The sequence below is a fragment of the Bactrocera dorsalis genome, chromosome 2 (assembly GCF_023373825.1).
Source record: "Bactrocera dorsalis isolate Fly_Bdor chromosome 2, ASM2337382v1, whole genome shotgun sequence".
NCBI lineage: Eukaryota > Metazoa > Arthropoda > Insecta > Diptera > Tephritidae > Bactrocera > Bactrocera dorsalis.
The window spans coordinates 59,304,852-59,315,138 of NC_064304.1; the positions used below are offsets into that span (position 1 = coordinate 59,304,852).

Below are 10,287 nucleotides of genomic sequence, written 5' to 3' on the forward strand. Positions count from 1 at the left end.
TCAATTATCATTTCTGGGTTCTGACGGATTGATATCTATAATATTAACAATTGGATTATGATAACTAAAATACGATATGAAATGTCTTACATCTATTTTATCTATATTTCTCGCGAATACCGCATTAATAGTCGTACCTCCCTTTGTCGTAGGATCGTTTCTTCCATTGATCATTTCTAATGAAAATTTCTCTCTCATTTGCCAGTAATGGTTCAACTTCTGGGAATGAGAAATTTACATTGAAATCTCCCGCAAGGAGTACCGGTTGTTCGCTATACTCTACTGGTTTTCCGATAATATCTGTAAAAGCTTGCGAACCTGCAGTTTACAATAGTAATAAAGCTTTACCGATGAACAATTTTATATCTCTCATCGATGAATTTGGTGATATATGTATAAATGGCAATTAAATTAAATTTTTTTCTATTATGATTATCGCTAGGGTTAATTTTGCATTCTACCGCACACAAATCGCCCATTCTTGTTGATGTTGATATCGTCACATCAGCATCACTCGCGTACGGAGCCTTTATATCTATGTAAAGAATATGACATTTGTCTTGCTCATTGTGATAAATAGCAACGCCTGAATTTCTTTTTTCATTTCGTTGAAATCTTACAACGAAATCAAAATTTGGTACGGATACAGGAGGCTCGTTGTCGTTCATAAATGTAAATGCTATGATAAAATTTTTTCTGTTTGTTTACTGGGATAACGTAAACTCCTTTTACGGCAACAGCTCTTGACAGTGCGACATAAATTAACTATTGAGATTGAACTTTTTCATAATAATAAACAATTTCATTGAAAGTTCCTCCTTGTGACTTGTGAATTGTCAACCCACAAGACTGACTACTGAAATGATCCTGTGGAGAATAGTCCAAACTTTTCAACGACCAACGCAGAGTATTTCAACCAAAAGTCACACAAAATAGTTGAAAATTCACAGAAATGAAACAGAAACGAAAGAAAAAAAAGTCACACAAAATAGTTGAGAATTCGCAGACATGAAACAGAAACGAAAGAAAAATATTGCGCAAGCATACAAACATACATATGTGTACTGTACTTATTGACTGCATTATTTTTGCGTAAAACCTTGGAATTTATTCATTAAAATCACCACTCAGAAGTCATTTTATCCGGTGTAAGCGAGCGATTTTCGAAGAAACATCATTTCTAATATTCCACAAGACAAAATAAGAAATGAAGTTGATAAACCTCATACTGTCAAATAAAATGATATACCTCGTCATTGCGGGTCGATTTGCAAAGAAAGTAAATGAAGACTGACTACAGAAATGATCCAGTGAAGTATAGTCTCAACTTTTCAAGGGCCAACGCAGAGTATTTCAACCAAAAGTCACACAAAATAGTTGAGAACTCGCAGAAATGAAACACAATAGCATAAGCATGGCAACATTGTGGTGCTGGTAGAAAATCCGAGCTGTGCCGAAAGAAACTAACAAACGATCGCCGATTGTCACCGCTTCCCTTGCTACTCGAACATCTTCGCAGAAAAGGTTGCGCAATATGCATTTAACGCAACCTTTTCCGAACTCGTATAAGAAGTATAACTTCTAAGCAAGGCTGTAGGCATTCCTTAAATGTGCAGCTTTTTCGACCCAACAACAACAACAACAACTACTGCCAATAAAGGGTATAACGGAGATGATGAGTCATCGCGGCGATCAGTCGGGCAACAACAAATGCGCTGACAGCAACCAGTCTGCAGGTACAATAAAAAAGTGTACAAACTGGCATTGACCGCTACGTTAAAAAGAAATTTAGTCCTTCAAAATCAGCGGTCAATCCTAAAAAGGTTTAAAGGCGGCACATCAAATAAAAATAAAACGGAGTTTTCAATGGCAACAGATTTGCCATACTAAGCAATGGTTCGGACGACGATGCGAAGGGTACGAGTACTTCTCAGTCGTTAATCCAGTATATTTGCGCGAACGTAGCAGTAAACACTTGTTGCGAAATTAAGTGAAATTGTAGGCACTAAAAATTATCATATAGTGCCTTTGAAAAAAGGCCATATAGACGAAACAAAAATTCAGTCCCACAATGGAAAAAGTTTTATGGAAATCGTTAAATTTTAATCAGATAAAAAAAGAATTATTATTAGTATCAACTAATAATGGTGATTTACATTCCACTTCGAAGTGCACCCTTGGGAAAGTCGAATTAAATAAAAAATTCAAAAATTGTAGAGGAAATCACACTGCTAACTACAGGGCTTGTCCCGTCTATAAAGATTTGAAATCGAAGTTATAAGAGGGCATTCAAGCACCTCGTAACCAAATGTTACAAACACGCCGTAATGAAATTATATCTCAGATAAAAGTTCAAATCCTATTACTTCTAACAATAATAATATGCAAGGAAGCTATGCAACTGTGGTGAAAGGCACCACTGTGCAAATGCAGCTGCCGCAAAATTCTCCAAATGGAGGTTTTGAAACTATGATTATAAATCTTACACACTGTATGACACAATTTATGTCTAGCATGCAAAACATTATCCAAGATTTAATTTTTTATTTTCAATATCTTTTTTTATTTATTGAATCTGCTTTTTGTTTTGAAAGCCTAACAATAAGTAATAAAATCTTAAACCTATTTAAAACCTAGACACGCTTAAGCAAGTGATTGAGCTGTTTTAATGATACATTGCTCCTCAGTACGCGGGCATATCTCTTCTTTTAAGGCGTGTTTGATCACAGGAATGTACCAAAGCATTAGACAAAGGGTTTGGGTGATCACGGAGTTTAGATATACATTTAATTCTGCTGTCTTCTACTTCTTTCCTTACCATAGAAGTACCAAGGTCTTTATGGATATTTTCAGTACGCATGTACCATGGTGAACACGTGATTGATCTAAGCATTTTTGATTGGAACCTTTGCATTATGTCTATATTAGCTGCACAGGTCGCGTACCTCACAGTTGAATGCCATACATCCAAATCGGCTTTATGACGGCATTATATAAAAGCACTTTATTGTCTAGGCTAAGTTTGGAGTTTTTATTTAATAGCCAATTTAAATTTGCATCTCTTATCTTCATGCAAGTTATTTTACTAGATATATGTTTTCTCCACATAAGTCTTCTATCTAGGTCAGTGGTTCTCAAACTAATTTTGTCTACCGCCCATTTTGAGAATAAATACTTTTTTAGCGCCCCCTTTTTTCACCTATTAGAAACCGCTATAAGTTTAAATTAATTATTGTGACCTATATATGTAAGTTAACTTGAAACGCAAACCACCAAAATACCAAGTCAGCATTGTCTGCCTAACATCCGGCAATGCTGAACATTAACACCACCCCAATCCATGACCAACGGCCCGAGTTATGATCTAACAACAAGCAACAACAAACGATACTCACAAGCTACCATAGCCGTGGGATCCGCTGGCTGGCACAGCACAAATATAGCGCAAACAAACACTACACGCAAGTCAGCGTAATCGTGGGATTCGCTGACATTGCATCTGACAAAACATAGCAACGACAGCGACGACGGCAGCGGCAGTGAGGACGGCTTAGGCTTAGACTTAAGAGTAAGAATGTTTTAGAGTTTAGTTCTGATCGAGCCTGAATAAAGCGCAATAGTGCCTAAAAATAATTGGCGCCCAACCGGGTAAAGAAGATACGAAGGATTCTCCAGAAAGTAAAAATCACCAAGGTATTTTGCGGTGGAGTGCCTTTAATGACTTCAAAGGACCCAAGGACTCACAAAGAATCGCTACAATCTTTAAAAACGTATCCTACAAGGACTCACAGAGAATCGCTACAATCTTTAAAAACGTATCCTACAAGGACTCCAAGGATCCGAGGATTCATCAGAAAGCAGTTTATAATAAAAAACATGTTTCGAGTATTGTAGGTAGAGTGCTTATTAAAATAAAAACATTATAATTTCTTTTGAATTAAAACTAAGTTTTCAAAATAGAAATTTAGAAATATAAGGAGCTAATCAAAAAATTTTGTGAAACAAATTTTCCAGAGTTTAATGAAAAAGAAACACTGTAGTCTTTTCCCAAAAACATTGTCTTTAGAAACAGAATTTGTGAAGAAAATTGTAATAAATAACTGAAATTATCTAGCCACGTCAAGAAAAGAGTGTGATTGATTGATTCGACTATAGGAACGGTTACAAGTTCTATTCAATTTTAATTTCCAAGTCTATGAGTGACTCAGAATTAGAAAACCTCTTAGAAAGAATTAGTAAACTTCAGGTGACCAGTAAAATGGATTCAAATCAGTTAACCGCAATGGTTCAAGCAGCCGTCTCAAGCGCTCTTGAACAACAAAGACAGACTTTCGAGGTTAAGCTCCAACGATTAACGGAGCAAATGACTACATTGACCACTTGTCAAACGCCAAAAATATACCAACCGGTAAAAATATTACGGGACGTAAAGTGTGACGAACCCCTTGATCTGGTAAAATCATTACCAGAATTTGACGGGCAAATCAGTACATATGTTTTTTGGCGACAAGCTGCCCATACATCTTAGAAAGTTTTCAGAAGTTACCAGGGAAGTTCTAGACACTACCAAGCAGTTGGTATAATTAGAAATAAAGTAAAAGCTTCTGCTGATGCCATTTTGGCATCCTTCGAAACTGTTTTAAATTTCGACGCAATAATCGCGAGGCTAGACTTTACGTACGCAGACAAACGACCGATATATTTAATCGAACAACAATTATCCACCTTACGACAGGGTAACCTATCTATGCTTCGATATTTCGACGAGGTTGAGAAAATATTAACTCTCCTCACGAATAAAACCATAATGGCCCATGAGGGTCAGGTATCAGAATCAATTTGCGAAAAATATAGAGCGGACGCTTTAAGAGTTTTTATATCAGGCCTTAAAAGACCTTTATGTGACATACTATTTGCCTCTCGCCCTAAAGACCTACCTAGCGCTTTGGCATTAGCCCAGGAGGTGGAGTCAAATAGGGAAAGGTACTTATTTGCTTCAAATTTCGCAACGTCTATTGAAGACCAATATAAACTAGGAATAAACAATAATTCGGAGAAAAAGATGCAACAGCAACAAAAAAATCCGCATTTTGCAAATAAACAGCACAGAACAAATAATACTAGGACTAACAAGCAAGAACTAGTGACCCCCATGGACGTTGGCCCATCGGTTTCAAGACTAAGACAAAATGTAAATTGGCGTAGGGAACCATCACAGAGAGCCAACCAATACCAACAACAAGAAATTATATTTGCTGAACACAACAGAGCTCATAGGGCAGCGCAAGAAAATGTAAAGCAGATCTTGGCTGACTATTTTTTCCCGAAGATGAATAAAAAAGCAAGGGAAGTAGTAGCAAATTGCCGAATATGTTCAAAGTCTAAATATATTAGACATCCAAGGAAGCATGCTATTGCGCCAACACCGGTTCCATGTAATCCCGGTGAAATATTACACGTCGATATTTTCTCCACAGACCAGAAATATTTTCTAATTTGTATCGATAAGTTTTCTAATTTGCTATAGTGCAGAAAATCGCGGCTAGAACCATCATAGACGTAAAACCACCTATACTACAGCTAATAAACATTTTTCCAAACGTTAAAACTATATACTGTGACAACGAAAAGTCACTTAACTCAAATGCTATAAAATCAACTTTGCTAAATTACAACAATGTGAAAATCGCAAACGCCTCTCCACTGCATATCATCTCAAACGGGCAAGTGGAACGTTTTCACAGTACCTTAACTGAAATAGCTAGGTGTCTAAAACTAGAAAGAAACCTCGATGACACTGTTGACTTGATTTTGCTTGCCACCATAGAATATAATAAGACAATTCATTCAATAACCCACGAAAAACCAATAGACATCCTTCATCCCAGCTCAGCTAACATTACGGAACTAGTTCGAAATCGTATCGAAAAAGCACAGGCCAGTGATCGCGAATACCATAATAAGGGTCGTCAGAATGTGACGTATAACGTTGACAACAAGGTCCTAGTGAAAGTTAATCGAAGGCTAGGCAATAAACTCTCAACACTATTTACAGAAGAAGTAGTCGAACAGGACCTAGGCACCACCGTTCTTATAAAGAGGAGGAAGGTCCACAAAGACAACCTTCGTCCACCTTAATTAATCACTTTATTACTTTAAGTCTCGTATTTTAAATTACAGGATAATATCGACATTCCTATTGACGACCACTTTAACACAAAAGTTAACGGACTACACCAACTCTAACTACATCCCAAGTTTGGACGGAAACGCAACAGTATGGGAACATTACAGTTATTTGACGCACTTTACAAACTTGACACTATATGCAACATTGAACGACGAGACGGCAGGATTTATGGACCTTTTCCCATTGACACACATGAAGAAAATAGTAGAAGCAGACACAAAATACATCGAGACTTTACTTCAAACCGTTGACATGCACCATCGACAGGCACGAAGCTTAAACTTTTTAGGTACTGCACTAAAAGTCGTCGCCGGCACCCCTGACTTTGACGATTTCCAAAAACTACGACTAAGACAGGATATTATCATTGACTCTAATAACAGACAGTACAAAATTAATACGCATATTCAGCAAAAAACCTTGGAAATCACGCAAACAATAAACACAATTATAAACTCAACAAGAAAGGAAGCAATAGACACTTTACAAAACAATACTTGCAAGAAATAGAGTAATAATCCTCGAACTGCATTCAATCACAATCTCAATAGCCCTAGCTAAGTTGAACCTAGTGAACCCAATAATATTAGATAATAGTGATATCAATAATATTATCAATGAGCACTCGACTAACATAACCATAATAGAAATAATAGGAATGTCTAGCATTAAGGCTTTACAAAATAAGAATAATTTGTACTTTGTAGTTAAGTATGCAATCCCTCAAATTGTTTGTAAAAAATATAGTTTATTCGCCGTGCCTCACGAAGGACGAGTCCTACACTTTGGGGATACTAATACCGTCGCTAAGTGCGGAAACGAAGCGTATGCTGTTAAATGTGAAAAATAAACTTTTTGCAAGAAGCAAACAACCCCTACTTGTTGTCAGCAACTATTCACAGGTGCTGTAGCAAATTGTTCAACTACTACCAATCATGATAAGGGCATCAAAGAAATCGATGACGGCATTGTCATTATCAACAATGCCACAGCAACGATAGAGGTTGAAAAAGAAGATAGCAGAACCGTCAGCGTTACTTACCTTTTGACTTTCGATCAGTCAGTAAAGGTAAATGGGACCGAGTATCACAATCGAAATCATACTCCTACTCGTACTCCTGGCACTCCAACAGCTCAAAGAGTCAATCTTTTAGGACATCTAGAGACATTGAGTTTGAACTATCTTCATGAAATGAATGCGGAAAATATCAACCATATTGGCGCTCTTCGAGGAGAAGTCAACTCAACAACATTGCTTTTTATAGTAACGATAGTAATCTTGCGACTTGCTCTAAGCAGATATATGTAAAAAACACACCGCGAAAAAGGCAATGAATGTCTTAGTAAGAGAGGTCACCGAGAGAATCGTGGAAGATTCCCACTTAGGAAAGGAAGAGTTAACTCGAAACGCAAACCACCAAAATACCAAGTCAGCATTGTCTGCCTAACATCCGGCAATGCTGAACATTAACACCACCCCAATCCATGACCAACGGGCCGAGTTATGATCCAACAACAAGCAACAACAAACGATACTCACAAGCTACCGTAGCCGTGGGATCCCCTGACGCAGCACAAATACAGCGCAAACAAACACTACACGCAAGTCAGCGTAATCGTGGGATTCGCTGACAAAACATAGCAACGACAGCGACGACGGCAGCGGCAGTGAGGACGGTTTAGGCTTAGACTTAAGAGTAAAAATGTGCCTGAACAAAGCGCACTAGTGCCTAAAAATAATTTGTATATTAACGGAGAATTCTAAACGTAACTTTTACTATAACCAGCAACTTGAAACCTGAGCGCAGTAGGTAACATACAACGGCGCTTAGGTCTCAAGTTAACTCTGCGGGCTCCACCTGACAATAAGAATGATTTTTGAAACACAACTTTATAGTATTAAAACCGAGATCTTTTATTAAAAATAAAACTAAAATAATCGATCCATATATAAAAACCATCATGAGTACATTCTCAAAGATTTTAGACAAGGCTGGCAGCAGCGAAATTGGTCTATATGATGTAACAGCGTGTACTGGCTTACCCGGGTTGGGTATCATTATGACTTCAGATACTTTCCAAAGCAATGGCACGTATCTTAGGCGTAAAGCACTGTTTATAATGTTTACAATTTTTTTATACAATTCTTTGGTAAATTGCGTAATATTTCTCCAGTTATTAAATCGTACCCAGGTGCTTGTGTTCCCGATAAGATTTTTAATTTATTTAATAGCAACAGGAGAAATACTGATGTGTGGATCCATCCAACTATTTTCACAGTTTATCTAATACCCATCGTTAGGCGTAAATGTGTTTCTCAAATGATTTGCAAATACGGCAACTTCCTGTTCATTCGTTTTGGTCCATGCAGTTTCGTTTAGTTTTAACGGTGCTACATGTTTTATTTGTTTATTATTTTATATTTCTTGCAGCTTTCCAGAGCGAATAGTCGGTGGATTTATCAGCTGTGAGCTTAGCCATACAAGTTTTGAAGGAAAAATTTGTAAACTCTTTAATTTGTGCTCTTAGTTTCGCTGTACATTTATTAAGCTCAGCAGAGGACCCAGTTTGGTGCCATCTCCGTCGAAGCTTGCGCTTTTTATGAATACTTTCTAAGATGTGTTTTGGGTATTTAGCACTACTTAAATCCACGCGGGTATTTGGTGTACTCTTCCACGCAGCATTTTGAATTATTTTTGTGAAATCTTCAACCTCACAGTCCAACTCAATACCAGTCGATATGTGCTTAAGCTTTGAGTCGACTTTATTCAACATATTTTTAAATTTCTACCAATTAGTGTATTTATTACATAACGTTGGCTTGGCGGCCGAAATAATTGGCTTTTCATACAGAGTTAGCAGCCCTGGAGAAAGGTCAGAGCTTAGGTCTGAGCAATCTTTTATACATAAATTGAGTTTCGGTATTCTATTGATTATATTGAGAAGGTCTGGCAATTTCTGACTATCTGTAGACCAATAAGTGGGTCTTCCTGTAGAAACAAAATTGCATCCAACTGCTTGTATAGCTTTGAGAAGTTCTCGACCTTTGGTTGTAGTCAAACGAGATCCCCAATGAGTGTGTTTTACGTTAAAGTCGCCACCAATGATGTCCCTTCCGTCATACTTCTTTAATAAATTCATATACGCTTCTATTTTAATGTTATGTCTAGGTGGACTATACAGAGCAATAAGATACAATGGGTGATTGTGCAATATAACTGAAATTGTTGTAGCTTGAATTTCTTCCGTCTTAATCGGATCTTCCTCGCAGTGGTCAATATTGCTTTTGATAATTGTAGCGTTCCCTCCTCGTGCTGAGTTTGCCGGGTGTGGTGTGTGATATACAGTGAATCAATAAAGTTTAGGTACAGTAACAATTTAGAGCTAAAATCGTTGAAACAACTAATTTCAACAAAAGTTTTAAAAACACCGTTATGTACATTCCAAGAACTGCATTATGCTCAACGTTACTGAGTGAATGGTATGCCGTTATCTGTCTTGTGGCGCCACTTAGACGCTGTGAATTAAAAAAGCAGCCAGAAAGTACTCAAAATAGTTTAGGTACACTTCATTCATCGTGTCATATTGTTTTGGTTTTTGTTGCGTTTGGTTAATTTTTTTTAGTAATTTGTTACTAACGGAGATCTAAATATAAAACATAGGTCCGGCAGACTTAAAGTTTTAACGCCCTGCGAAGAACGTAATGCCATCACTGCTGTCAAGCGAAATCCTCGTATTTCAGCAGTAAAGATTACAAATCATGGTATGGGGATGTATGGCTGCATCAGGCGTGGCCATTCGTTAGTTGACTGTGGACGCGGATAGACGTGCGTGTGCATCGTTGCGATTTGGTAGTGTATTTTTCGGTGATTTTTCGATTCATTTGTTTACGCGATTTAGTTGGCACCGTTATTGCCTGGCGCGTGTGCATAGCGGTTTTCGGTAGAATTGTTTGTGCGATCGTGGGTTAGTGACCGCGAGTGATTTTGTGGGAGTACATATTTTTTGTGCAATTTTGTGCATTTTTGTGTACTAAATAACGGGTGAGTAATATTTTTAATTATTACCATATATACGGACAACGTGGTCATCCACGT

At 37.4% G+C, this 10,287-nt stretch overlaps 1 pseudogene; it reads right to left on the reverse strand.

Moving 5' to 3' along the window:
* Positions 1–1,122: 1,122 nt before the first annotated feature.
* LOC125776965 (small nucleolar RNA U3) lies at positions 1,123–1,325 on the reverse strand (annotated as a pseudogene).
* Positions 1,326–10,287: the final 8,962 nt, after the last annotated feature.